Source organism: Cygnus olor, chromosome 13 (assembly GCF_009769625.2).
Source record: "Cygnus olor isolate bCygOlo1 chromosome 13, bCygOlo1.pri.v2, whole genome shotgun sequence".
Classification (NCBI taxonomy): Eukaryota; Metazoa; Chordata; class Aves; order Anseriformes; family Anatidae; genus Cygnus; species Cygnus olor.
Genome location: NC_049181.1, coordinates 3,334,797 through 3,349,215, shown reverse-complemented (window position 1 = coordinate 3,349,215; position 14,419 = coordinate 3,334,797). Strand labels below are relative to the sequence as shown.

Here is a 14,419-nt window from a genome sequence, read left to right as displayed (position 1 = left end):
TAGGAAGTATGGCATAAAAATCTAAGATTTATCTAATGATTTGAAACAGAAACAGCAGAAATAGTAACACTGTAGGTGAGCAGAGTGGTGAAGTGAATGAGTGGAAGAGTTACAAATAGTTTGTAAGTAAGGAAATGCAACAGTCAGGACCCATAGCAGGGTACCTGTGAGGGTGCAGAGTCCCAGTCCTGAAAGTGCAGGAGCTGCTGGAGGAGCAGCAGAGCATAACAAAGCCACAGAAAGAGAAACCATCTTTTGTGTTCCAGAGCGGCCATGGCCAGAGAGCTTCACAGAAAGAGTTCAGGCTCAGAAGAACTGACTTTGTCAACTATTTACAGGTATGTCCTGATAACTGATGTGCTTCTCAATACAGATGAATTAACTCTGTGATTCTGCCTGGTTTTTTTTTTTTTTTTTTTTCAGAGATGTATTTTGTTTTAGGGGTTTTTTTGTTTTGTTTTTGTGGTGGTTTTTTTTGAAATTTTGTAAAGCAAGAAAATTTCATGCAAAAATACAATTTAATACAAAATATACAATGAAATACTGTGAGGAAATGAGCAGCTGACAGACATAGTTTACTGTGATTCAGATGAAACATTTATCTACTTGTGTGAAAAGCAGGTTTGTAGTCATATGTCTCAACAGAAGGAGAGCAGTAGTGGAATATCCCCTGAAGAAGGGGCACTGAAACATTGCAAGGAAAGGAAGCATGGTCTTTCCCAGAGAAGTGCAGACTTGTTTTCTTGTCCATTTCACAGCCTGGGTTGAAAGTGATATAGATGTTTTTGCACAGCTGAATTACAAATTAATAAACTCTGCAGGGCAAACAGGTTTTATGCAAGACTATCTCAAATATCTGTGTCGTATGTGTTTCTGGACATCGGTAGCACCTAGGCAGCTCAACTCTAGCCAGATTTTTCTTCTTGGTCCATACACTAAACTGCAGTAGCACCACAAAAAACATTGTCTGTACTGTACCATATTGTTTAGCACTCTGGAAGATTTCAATGCCATCATCAGTGTATTTTTCAGACACCTGATCTGGTTCTTCAGGAGGCAGCCTTAGGGGACATGGGTAGCTTTGCAGCAGGTGCTTGTACAACATGCTATACTGTGTTTTCCGAGATCCATACTGCTGGAAGTTTTCACCCCAGCTCCATAGTATCTGAACATTCATTATTCTAGTGAAGAACTGATGCATTTGAGGATGGTAGGAGGGGCATAGTATATTTTTTTATTTTACTTTTACTTCTGTTTGATTAGATATATAGGGATAACTCTAATTTTTAGACAATACCCAAAACTGTCTGATGCACATTAGGTGACTGAATGGCTACCTAGCAGTGATCTAGTTCTCATGAGGAATTGTTATGGATGAATTTTAGCTGCTGGAGTAGCCACATTTAAAAATTGTAAAAGGTCAGCTGAAAAGTAGTGTGGTATCAGTGATTTATGGAAAGTATTTGCTAAGGTCAGCCAGTATATCAATTATTAACAATTTAGAAAGACCTTTCCCTGGAACCTTCTGACTGAGAATTGGCATGAGAATACAATGTTAGTGTAGATGGAAATGCTTTGATGTCAGGTGTACTGGTTCAGTTAATTTACATCAGTATAGTCCAGTGTTTTCAGTCTTTCAAGTTAGATCAAAAGATGTTTCTGAGGCTCTCATCCACCCACCTATTAAAATAAAAATAATTTTAAAAAAAAAAAAAAAAAGAGGGGGGAAAAAAAGGCTTTTAAATATCTCAAGTTCATGCTAAAAGCTGATACTGTAGTGGACATACTGTGAGTCCATTGCCTGACCTAGGGATGGGACAGAAAGATTGGCAGACATACAGTGAGGTTCAGATGTCTATATACTTTTTCTGTATTTTGACATATATGTGTTCTTTTCTATTTTTAAATATGTTTTAATTTTCTAAGCTCTGAGATTTTTTTAGAGTTTTGAAATCAGCGGAATTTATAAATCTGCTAGAATATAAGCTTGACTGAACTTTGTGCTGCACTTTAAGTGAGATATAAAGATTGCGTTCAGTGCAGTACAAAGTGGGGTTTAAAACTTTGGCATGTTTCATTGGTTAATATTAAATGAAAAAGTCTTCAACAGGATTGAACAGTGATGTTATCTCAATCCAATTCTCTTAAAAAGCTCACACTCATAGTAAGAAGCATTTTACACTAGTGGCTGTAAGAATTAAGTCAGCGTGGTTTTCTCTTCTTGTATCTTATGCAACCTGGTATGATTCAGCAGGATACAAAATAAATGTGTTTTTGTTTTTTAAGAATTTCTTATTGATAGCTAAAGAAATACACGTAAACACCTTATTTCTGTTCATCTCCATCTCACATTGTGCCACTAGAGGGTGGTAAAATATTTTTCAAGTTTTCTTGTTTAGCTGTTGGGGATTTATTTATTTATTTATTTCACGGTTGAACTCTTGTTTAGCTACACCGGTTAACAAGGTGATTTGCGCAATACTATACTCTGCACCTCCGGCTGCTATGACTCATGTTTTCACATTTGTCAATAGATCTCTTTTTCTGTATATCTAATCTAACTTTACCATCTTTTAGTTTAAAGCCATTCGCTGTTGTCCATTCGCTACACCCTGGGGACAGAGTCCCTCCCCAGTTTTCCCGCAGCCCCCTTTAGGCACTGTAAGGTCTTCCCAGGGCCTTTGCTTCACCAGGCTGAACAACCCCAGCGCTCTCAGCCTGCCTTTGTAGGAGAGGCTGTTCTGCTAAAGACTGAATGAAGTCTTTAGCAGGGGTCCCTTTCAGGTAGGGATGTGGTGCTCCATGTGATAATATGCCACCCAAACCAGAATAGTAGACATTGAAGTAGACTTCAATGATAAGTGCTCAGCAATTCAGAGTATCATTTCCATGAAACCAAGCCCAGTTAAGATATTTCAGGGTGGGCATACAAATGCGAGACATTGAAAATTATATCAATATTCACTTCTAAAAATATGGGTTGCGCATAAATTTAGCTTCCTGTGTGTGTCTATATGTATTGATTTTGATTAAGTGCAAGAGGATTGATTTTTGGTGTGTGTCTTTAGGCATTGATGTTCAATTTTTGTTTTCTTTTTGTCTGTTACTGCAATGTTCCCCAGTCATCTCTAGCTGAGCTTAATGTCCTGCTTTTAACCTTTATAAACAAGCAGAGGAGTAAAGCTCATGAAGAGTATACCTTTTAAACAGTTAAATTACAATAACGCTGTAAGAGAGAAGAAAAGGAACTAAGTGTATGAGTATCAGGGCAGCTTCTATTATTTCTTGCTTTCTATAATTATTAGTATATTGGAAATGCATATATGATTACTGGTGTAAAAATACCATTGACACATTCTGTGTAAATTTGAGTCTACATGTAATAGGCTATCCAGTATTATTAAATTCCTGCGAACTTCATGGTGTACAAGACAGCTACATTCTTCTGGGGGGACGTTCTCCTGTTTGGTGTACATGTATGACTTATGAAGTATGAGGTATTTTTATATATATGCTTATACATACAAACACAATTTTATATAGAACTTAATACTTTATGTATAATTTGTTACTGGAGGTAAATATCTACATATTGGCTTGCAGTAGTATATTGTTGAATTTTGTTTCAACAATATACAATGTTTGTTCATAGTTTCACTGTCTTTAGGGCTTCTTTTGTAATTTTTCTGGGTTAACCAGCTATTCAGACAAGTAGAGGAATTAAAATACATGGTCATAGTAAACTAAAAATGCTGTCTCTCCCTCTTAAAAAAAAATATATTATGCCATGTGAAGAGCTTAATGTAGTCTTGATTTGAGCAACTGCCATGGTTGCCATTTATCTTTCTGCTATGGTGACTCTATAGGTAGTCATTTGTGAGACATAGCTGAATATTTCTCTGTAGCTGAACCTAGAATTTAAGATCGAGCGTAGAGTGAAGTCAAATAGAAATTTTCCAAGGCAAGTAGACAAACCAAATCACCCTTAATCTTTAGTGTTTTATCCACTAGCACATAACATTCTTACTTGCAGGGTATTAATTATTATATACACAAACATATGCACACGTATATAACAGGAATTTAATAGAGCAAAATAAACTGAAGAATTTCTAGGTATCATGTTGTAACTGTTTTTGTTAATGAAGAGCTGGTTCAATATGGGTAATTTTCTCATAATTTATTTCTCTATCAGTTTATAATTAGCTCAGTAATTTACAGAGAAGCCCTTTTTTGACTAGATTAAATGTAAACAAAGATGTAAACAAAATTCAAGATTTCAGTCCTTTGTACTCTTAACAGTGTTTTGTGTGTTTGGTCTTTTTTGGTGGTGATGGTGGGGTTTTTTGTGTGTTGGTTTTGTGGGGGGTTTTTTTTGTATCTTCATATATCAGGTGGTTGTCTAAATGAGATTTAACATCCCTAAGTCCTAAGGTGTGTTGTTCCATGGCACAGCTGCCTCAAGGGGTTCCTAGGCTTGCAGCTGAGGGCCACTGTTTTCTCCGTTACGTTAAGCAACTGTTTATGGTAGTACATTGTTGACTGGATTATCAAATGAACCCTACTCGAAATAACAGCCCCCATGTACAAATATATATATATGTATTTCAGTGAAATGCAGACTGTTTTTACCCTACCCCATTTTTTTCACCTGGATCATTTGGTGATTTTGTATACAGTAACACATGCAGCAGCATGCAATAGGGAAGGCAGGAACTGGCTGATGCAGGGCTGAAGAAGGAACAGGATTTTGTAGGATTCACAGAAAAGTTACCATTTAATTTCACGTAAAATCTGTGCCTTGATAATACCTTGTTGGGAAACACACAGTTCTCTGTTACTATATAAACATGAAACTGTAAGAATAGCAATGTTAATAATTAAAAGAAAAATGTGGGGGAAGTCTTTCCCAGTATGAGGCTGGGGATACATTTTATAACTGAAGTACAACACTTGGTGAGAACAGTCAGCTCTGATTTATGTTTTAGTGGTGATGTTCTTTCACCTAAACATTGTGTTGACAGGACTTTGGTCAGCCTTTTATTTACTGCATTTTCAGTAATTTGAAGTAAAATTCAATAATAATGTAGTTAAAGAAAGCATGTACTGCAAACTGTATGGTATTAATATTTTACTTGAGTTGAAAAAATATCAAATTATGACTTAGTAGACAGATTTAGTTCCAGTAACTGTAATCTGTAAGGTACTATATGATTTTTCATTCTTCTTAGATCTTCTGTATTTGCATTTAATATCAATTATTCAAATAAGAGAACATGTCCACTTGTACAAATATTGGATTTCTTAAATTGTGTACAAAACTTGTACACTGCTGAACTCTGGTTCTTAGGTATGATTATATTGCTGTTTCTGTGGTTTTTGGTAAATGGGTAAGGAAGTGGAATATCGTTTGGAAATTAACTTACCCTTCTTTAACCTTCAGCTGCCAGAATTAGTTGTTTGGCTTTGCTTTTTTGTTTGTTGACTGACCAAATTCTCTGTTCTCAATGACTTCTGAATTATTTCGCAAAGCTTTTTTGACTGCTTTATCTCCCATTTCATTTCCTTTAATATCTACACGGGCTGGAATCCATACAAAAATGACATTGTTGCTGTGACATATTACCTTATTATAGACATCAATAATTTCCAAAGCTATTCCTACTCTAGTGATTGAAATTTCTAGGATGATATCAACAGCACTTAAAAGATCTGGAAAAGTGACAGATTGTAAAGGTTGTACTTTAGCAATCTAATTCAGCACCATCCGATAGCAAATAACTCAGCAGTATAACCAGATAACTAATCTAACTGGCTTCTTCAACCCGAATTCACACATAGGAGGCCACTAAATCCTATCCCACTGCAATCTCTAGAATTAAAATGGAAAAACAAAATAACAAAGAACCAAGGATTAAAAACATACAAACATTAATTTCAACTAAATGATAGTGATTAAGTGTTTAGCCAAATTAGGTTTTGCAGAGAAGGGAAAACTGCAATAAAACCTCAAAGTAAAATTAATCTGTAGAGTTTGGAAGCCTCATTGTGGTAACATAGTGGTTTTGCATCATCAGTTCTAAGAACTCTTAGAAGTTGGGCTGCATGGTGTTTTTGCCATGTTCATTTGTTTTAGGTAGGTAAAAGGTACTGCAGGAACTGCTGCTTTATATTGTTCAGAAACTAGAAATTTAGATGCAGTTAAAAAAAAAAAAATAGTGATTTGTCGCACTTTATTGACTGCCTCAAAAATCTTTAGTCTTGCCTAGAAATCACTAAGGATTCAAGCAATTATTTAGCTTACACAAGCAAATTTTAAGTCTTTAACCTTTTTTTCCCTCTGTCTGTATCAATTGCAGCACACCGGGTTAAATGTAAGCAATAAGGATGCTTATTATGGAGGCATAATCACTCTAAATCCTACCAAGTTGTTAAACAGTCCATCATCTCTGCCAATTTTGTTCACTGCAGTCTCTTAATCTTTGAACTACCAAAATTGAAATTGCTTCCTTATGAGCAAAAAAGCCATAGCTACTCAGATCACTTTATTTGCCTACTTCGCTGTCCCCACAAATATTTTTGAATCATTTAGGTATCTGATTTTCCACTGTATGACATTCAAAGTTCTGGTTTTGTACTACTAGGATCCTAATATAGTCACACCTTAACCTGCTTTGTCTGGTGTCAGTCATTCTAGATCTGGATTGTTCCTGCCTGATACAGAGGTGTCTCTGTTCCAAAAAGGAAAATGTCTATGCTATGGCTGGATCTTTAAACCCCTATCCATACCACTGCAAATACTAAACAGAGATGATCAGACAGCCGCCTAGGAAGTTCTGATGAATCGTTTGTTTGAGCTATTGAGCTGTTCCTTAGTAGCCAACCTTTATTCAAGAAATGATAATAAAATGTCATGTCCAAAGCATTAAGATCAACAAAGATCAGCTAGCAGGTCTAAACATTTGACACATGCATATAATTTAAGTCAGAATTTTAGGTTTAGAAAGTGAATTCTTTCCCTGTTTCCCAGAAGTCTCTCATTGTGCTTCAAATTCTTTACTCTCTAGTTCAATTACAAAACTAAATTTGATGACCCTAAGTCATTATTCAGTCACTCCTCTAAATATTTAAATTATGCAGTAAATGTCATTTTTCCTTATTATTGGAGATATGGAGGTAATGAATTATCAGTGACTTGAAAGAATTCATAGATAATTTAAATTGCCCACTTCTGTGAATACCTGACCTGAAAATTACCCTATGCTTCTGCCAAAGTCAGACTAGGCAGTGTAGGAAAAATGACAATGTTGTGTGTTCTTCAGTTCTGACATTTCATTATGTTGTCACATTGTGATATATACATTTGAAGAAGAAGCAGTTTTAAAGCACAACTCAACTGTATAAGATGTTCCACATTAACTGGTCTTTTTTGCCTTATAACCTAAGGCGGTCTTTCAGTTATGTAGTAATGTTAATTTTCAAACTGAAATACCGTAATTAATTTACATGATGTCCATTACTCATACTCTGCAACTTCAGTTGACTATTGTCATCCTAACTTGATCGCTTTATTTGAGAAAACATTTTTGCACACTGTTGCTCTCTTGAACACAGTATATATTGCAGAATTAAGATAGAGCGATGTATATATGTGTTTTAAGTTTAGAACAGTATCACAGGCAAGATGGTCCCTTTTTAAACAGGATATTATAGTTTTTCTGTGTCTATAAATACAACACATAAAAACTCCTTATTACAGAATGCTTTATTAACATCAGAAGACAGTCTTATGACATGATCTATGGTTGATTGATTTGCCTGAAAGCCACTTTAATACTGAGGAAGAAGATTATTCATCTCCAGAAAGAATGACAGTCAACAATAAATCATTTCCTCCATCTTCTTACATAGCGATGAAGTTAAGGCTATCAGATGATAAGAATCTAAATCAAAGCATGATCCCCTCTTTTTAGAATAGGAAATGCATAAGATTGCTTTCCTATTTTTAAGCCACTGAATGCTGCAAACATAATTGCTGCAGATATGATGAGCTATATGAAATTAATTTAAACACAGTAGGCACATACGATTTTCTTCAATAAGTTTCATATTTATTTATATACAAGATCATTTTAATTTTGTTATCCTCTAATATATATCTATGAAATGAACCAGACTCAAGGCATTTTTCCATAATGTCAAGGTTGATATCATGGTTTAGTGGTTTGGTTTTCCTAGAGCTCTTGTTTAAAGCAAAACCAGAAATGTTTTTGCAATACCGTAGTTAGAATATTTATGGTATGTTTTCACTTCTTTGTGCTTACATTGCTTTTGAATTTCTGCATGTGTATTTTTCCCTTTCTCTACTAATAATAGTTTTGATGTACCATAGAATTGCCAAGGCATAAAAGCTGTAGCAGCAAGATGTTTTCCAAGAACATTAAATGTAAGGGGTAAGTCAGCAGAGTCCCCTACTTGGCCTTTCCTCAGGAAGGTGTGTTGAAGTGTGAATGAAATCCTGAGTTTCAAAAGGGTTCAGGAATTTTAAAGATCATACATGAAAGCAGAATTACTCAGTTTTGAACGTTTTGACATCTGGCTGGCCATGACTGCACACAAACAGAAAAGGAACAAAATCCAGGAGCAGAGGGCAAGTTTATGAATTGAATGGTGTGTTGCTAGACCAAGAGCATCTCCTGGGTAAATCTGTTCATGCACTACTGGGATCTGGGGAAGTACTATGTGGATTATAAAATACATGAATATTAATGTTGTTACTCATTTTTTACTATTATCCCATTCATTTCTCAAAATGCATGCTAACTGTGGTTTACTGTTATTACTAGCTATTACTAGGTAAAAAGTAAACTAAATTTTAGACTTTTTGGTAGGTACAGTAGTCTACTCAACTAAGCTAAAGCATGAAAATTAGTAGATTTTTTTATAGCTGCTTTGGGGTGCTGTGCTGTGTGACTTTTATACAAGAGGCTTTTGGCACTTCCTTAGATTTATGAGTGCTAATCTGTGCAAATTTATATTATATGTATAAATTCTACGTATTCAAGATTTAGGGTATAAATAGGGAAGAGAACAAGAGGATGTAAGTTCATCCTAATGGGAAATAGGCCAAAGCAACCTTCTAGGTACTAATATCATTAACCAGATGTAAAATTTTAGCCTTAATATGCAGCAGATTTTTTAGTGTCAGGTAATATCCATTATTAGTTCTAGTTGCACGTATGTTTTCCATACCTGCTCAAGAGTTTGTGGTATTTGAAAAATATTTTAACTAAGGAAGTAGATGACTGAAGTAGAGACTGCAATGGCATTCAAGCATATCAGTTAATGTATGGTTCCAACCAGTCATTTATTCCAGTCTTTTTTAGTAGTATTAACTCCTTGTGTTTTCCTTGCATTCTGCATGTGCAGTTTCATACTTGAACGTCTAGGCTATTATTGAGTAGTTGCAACTGAAATCTTTTTAAGTTGCTGTCTGTTCAGACACAGCTCCCAGTATGAATTACTGAAAAATTTGAACTCTTGGGCTAACCAGGCAATCAAGATGAGCTAAATCTTTTGTGTCTATTCCTTTTGTATCTCACCTTATTATTTAGTAATGGTAATCATAACATCCTCTTATCTAACAAGGTTTTTGAAAATCATATAAAAGCAGCCTGTTTGAAGCATGCAATTGCAATAGTAATGACTTTGATAGAAAGCACTTGAATAAATTAATGACACTATCTGCAAAGCAAAGTTTGAATAGCAAGCAACAAGCATAATGTCACAATTTGATTTGGAGGGACAGAATCATATATTGTATTGGTACTTGTAAGTTTGGCATTATCTAGTATGTGTTCTGATTGTTGCAAGAGTCCTGGGGTGAGTACAAAAAAATGTGTTTAGTCACACAATTAAAAATAAAAAAATAAAAAATTGCTGGAGAGAGGAAAGAAACCAGTGCTACTCCTTACCTAATTCACGCAGTTCTTGTCATATGAAATATGTCCTCAGGTGGGAGGAGATCCAAGAAAGAGTCTTGATAGAGCATAAGAAAAAGTTCATTGATCCACTTTTTAAATGTTACTGACCTGTCTGTCATTAGTACATTCATCTATATTTTGTTAAAATTTAGAGAAGTTTATGTTGTGTCTAGTTTTGAGTCCATCATTTGAATTCAGTTCCAACAAACTTGTTCTTTGCTTCCCCACAGTTTAAAAAACAACAAAAACCCCTAAGCATTTCTGGCAAAATGGTACATTCATTATTTCTGATTCTTCTTTTTTATTAAGTCTTTTCCCTTACTTTGGAGTTTAGATAATCCAATGAATTAGGGATTTCTTGGCAGCGTTATAATGTTTTGTTGCTTTTTAAATCCTTATTGGTTTTAGCATTCTGAAAGCTTTATTGAGGTTTTGATTTTTCTTACTTGAATGTAGTAAACCCACTTAGCATTGCCTTATCAAGTGCAACTAATTAACATCAAAGGGATATTGTTATTCATTATCATTCTATGATCAGTCATGTATACCATATATGCTGAATTGGCTCTTTTGAATCTCCTTCAGTATGCTTACTTTAAGTTCCTTATAGATTGCCTTCTTCATTTGCACAGTACCACACAATTTAATATGCATATGCATTTAAGTGGAAAATTACCTCTTCCTGAAGAACCATAAGACCTGTCTATTGGCATTTTCTGTAAAATCTATACACAAATATTTCACTACTAACAGGCACAGCTTGCCTATGCCCCTTTATTTCCCCTGCTCCCTCTTGACTTACTAGGTTCATGATCAAAATCCAACCTGCAAATTTCTGCTAGATTTAATTTCGTCTCACGGGAGCACACTTCCTTGTGTGTGTCACTGTTGCTTACTGAGAACCCATAAGACAAAGGGCTATGTAGATACCCTAGCCATTTTCTATCACCCCATAAGTGAGCCATCACAAATGCTGTACATCCTCCATTCTGTCTGTGTAGAATATGGTTTCCAGTTCCTGAAATGAGTAGGGAATTTCATCAACTTTGCAGAAAATACGTTGTCTCATAAACAAAACCCTGAAACTCCAGCTCTATGGGCTTTCAGTTTTGTTTCTGTCAGAGTATTGAAATGGGTCTTTTCCCTAATATTTTAGGTGTCTAGAGAGAACTTTGGCTCTTAGAATTGAAAGGAGTATTAATTGTGCAGAAATGCAATGTAATAATTCTCAAGAATTAATGTATACGTTTCTGTTGGAAATAGCTATCCTGCTGTTTCATATAATCATATGTATGTATGTCTCATGACATATACAACTACCACCTTAGAAACTAGTTTCTAGTTAGACCTTGTGACCTGAACATATGTACCTTGTTCCCTGGATTTCTAGCATATATGTATGCATTACACTATCTTTATTTTTTTCTGCCTCTTTAATGTCTAATTGTTTATGGCTGTATAGGAGTTGGGTTTTTTTTTTGGGGGGGGGGGGGGGGGGGCACGTATTGTTGTTTTATATTCAAAGTATTTGAAATACAGTGAGGTCTGTGTTGCAGCCCATCAAAATGGCACTTTCCTATTAAAAAAAAATGAGATTGTGTTGTATGCCTTGGAGTGTTGTGAACGTCTTCTTGGACATTGTTCACTGTTGCAAAAACTGACAAGAATGTCATTTGTACTAAGAGGCAGATTTTGGGAAGTATCAGCTTCCTATGAAAACCTGAATTTTTTTACACTTAATTTGGTATCAAGTCAGGCAGAAACCACACAATTTAAAAATAAAGAAAAAAGACTAAAAGGAAATATACGGTACATGTAGTCTTAAGGACTTTCTCCTTTTGCCTGAAATTTTTAAACAAAAAATTAAAAAGAAAAACAAATTGTGGTATTCTCTATTTTCAGATAAATGTAATTGAGACAGATGCTAAAAGTGCTTCTCTTTGATTTTGATTTTTGTACATCAGTAAGCCTAACTAGAACTTCAGCACCTTCTGTGTTCTGTAGATCTGTTTTGTTAAACCATTTGAGAACTTGTAAATGTGGATCAAAAATAAATAGGCATGAATTTATTTTAAAGTGTCTAGAATAAGCATATGAAAAAAACAATGTGTTGGCTCAATAGTGTGTTTCTCTGTTCTAAGTAGTTTCCAAAGAGAATGAAAAAAAAAAAAATCAAATTTTTGATAACTAGTGATCTAGCCAGGTGTATTAATGCATTATGCCTGGATGCCTAAGCTACATGCCCAGTCATTGAAGGTAGACTTCAATAAATTGTAAAGAGCAGCAGCTGCACTGCTTGTATAAATACATCAAGACTTTGTAATTCTGTGAACAAAGCAATCTCTTTAGTACTCCTCAGCTAGTTATAGGGGCTTTTCAATGTCATGGTCTAACAGTAACTCCAGTATCCTTTTTTATTTATCCTTCTTCTCACTCTTTTCTCCTGTGGTCTTGCCATACTTTGTCACATTAGAATGAACTGACTGTTCTTGCTGTTTGCCACCTCCTCCTCTCATTGAATCTCTGGAGTTGGATGACATAACCTGACTTCACTAATGTCTGTTAATCACATGAATAAAAGCAGAGTGTGGGCATCTTAATCCTGTCCTTTTCCTCTTGGAGTTTGGAGATCTTTATGTACAGTTTGCTTTTGGTATCTGATGGGGGCTTCTGCCATCATGGTGTTAAGTCCCTCTGGCAGTTACAGCATTGCTCGGGCATTTCTTCCGTGCTGTCCAATGCATCCCGTTGTAACTGAACTTCCCTTCTTCACCAGCTCATAATTAGGGGAAGACGTATTTGTTTTTTTCAGTGCTACCTTAGGCAATTATGGTTTCCCTTGGGTGGAATAAATCTAACTGCAATTATACTCAAAATGCACTCCTACTAAGAATTACTAAATATAAGAAAGCAGAGAAAATTAAAAGGAAAGAAACTTGGCTCATCAATTCTCACAAAATAAATCACATACTTACTCAGCTTATTTCTGGACAAGGGAAAACATTTCTCTAGAGCAGTCCTTTCTCTGACCACTCAGTTTGCAAGTGTTACTGAATCAATTTAAATTTTCAGATCTCTTTCTTCTGCTTATTTGTTACAACAAACAGCACAGAAGGCTAGCATGTCATTCATATTTATGTAACAAACTTTGAGTATTCCCAACTGGGAAGGCTACATCACTGCTATCTTATTACATCTGGGTGCATGTTCCCCTCTGTAGCAGGTGTATTAAAAGCCCAGATGATTTTAAATTCCATGGATTGAATATGCTATCAATTCAGATTTGAGAAGAGGGATGATACCTGTTCATGCAATTCACTCACCCCCTAAAATATATTCTTCTATTCTCCATTTTGAATGACAGTGGCTTCAATTGTGTTTGGTCTTCTATCACAGCATTTTCTTAGCTTTTTACAAAAATTAAAAAAAAAAAAATAATAATTTGCAATTTGCAAAATAATTTGCAAAAAAAAATGAGTTATTGTTCATGCATTCTAGGAAGTTTTAACATAACTTAGATATGCAGCCAAAATAAGACTTACTGTGTTATTTATCTAGCAGGATCTCCCTTTAAAACATCATTACTTCAAGTATTAAGTGGGCTTCAATATGTAATGTCAACCTAAATGATCTGCATGTGCTGTAATTTTTTTTCTTAATCCTGTATGTGTGTATAGTAAACCAGGATGTCTCTGAAAACAGTACTGTGGATTAGTACTGTTATATGCTTAAAATTTATGCTGAGGTTGATATTAAATTCATATTTACATTTTTCTATGAAATTCTCTACTTGCAAGTTTGTCATACATGCCAGCATAATCACACATGCTCTGAGAAAGCACATGAACTAGAAACAATTGATGACCATGATGCATATATGCCTGTTCCTTAGCCAAGCTGCGTTCACGACCCAAAAATAAACAGAAGAGGAAATAGAGAATGAAAACCAATTAATAATAAATTCAACACTTAGGTTTAGCATGAAGGTTGAATGATCTACTATATTTGGACCTATGAAGTTATACAAAAGTCTGTAAGTCACTTTTGCGATATCTTTGTAGCTCTTCAGAAAGTGCCCAGAAGTAAGGACCAGAGTATCTGTGAGAAGTTTTCACATTTGCATCAATTCTACAGCCTTATACCTCGAAATGTTCACTCTTGAAAGAATATGAAAAGGTCAGGATGTAAAAGAGAGATTTCCCTAAAGAGGAATAAAGGCTGGTGTGATGTTAGAATGGCTCACAGAAAGAATGAACAAGTGTGTCCCCAGCTGAACATTTAGCTACCGTTTGAGTTACACCGAACAGTTTGTACCAATTGAGATGATAAAAATGAATGAGTTGCATGCTTACTTGACGGTATGTGGGAAGAGGCTACTACAGCTACTATAGAAGTGCACTCAGTACTGAAGGGATCTGATTGTGCTACTAAAATCA

General features: G+C 35.1%; 1 long non-coding RNA gene across 1 annotated transcript in view; it reads left to right on the top strand.

The window, feature by feature from the left end:
• Positions 1 to 14,419, top strand: part of LOC121077422 — a 363,360-nt gene that overhangs the window by 253,239 nt on the left and 95,702 nt on the right. Inside the window, exon 3 of the long non-coding RNA XR_005824027.1 lies at positions 267 to 338. This is a non-coding gene — a long non-coding RNA (uncharacterized LOC121077422). The remainder of the gene's footprint in view (positions 1 to 266; positions 339 to 14,419) is intronic.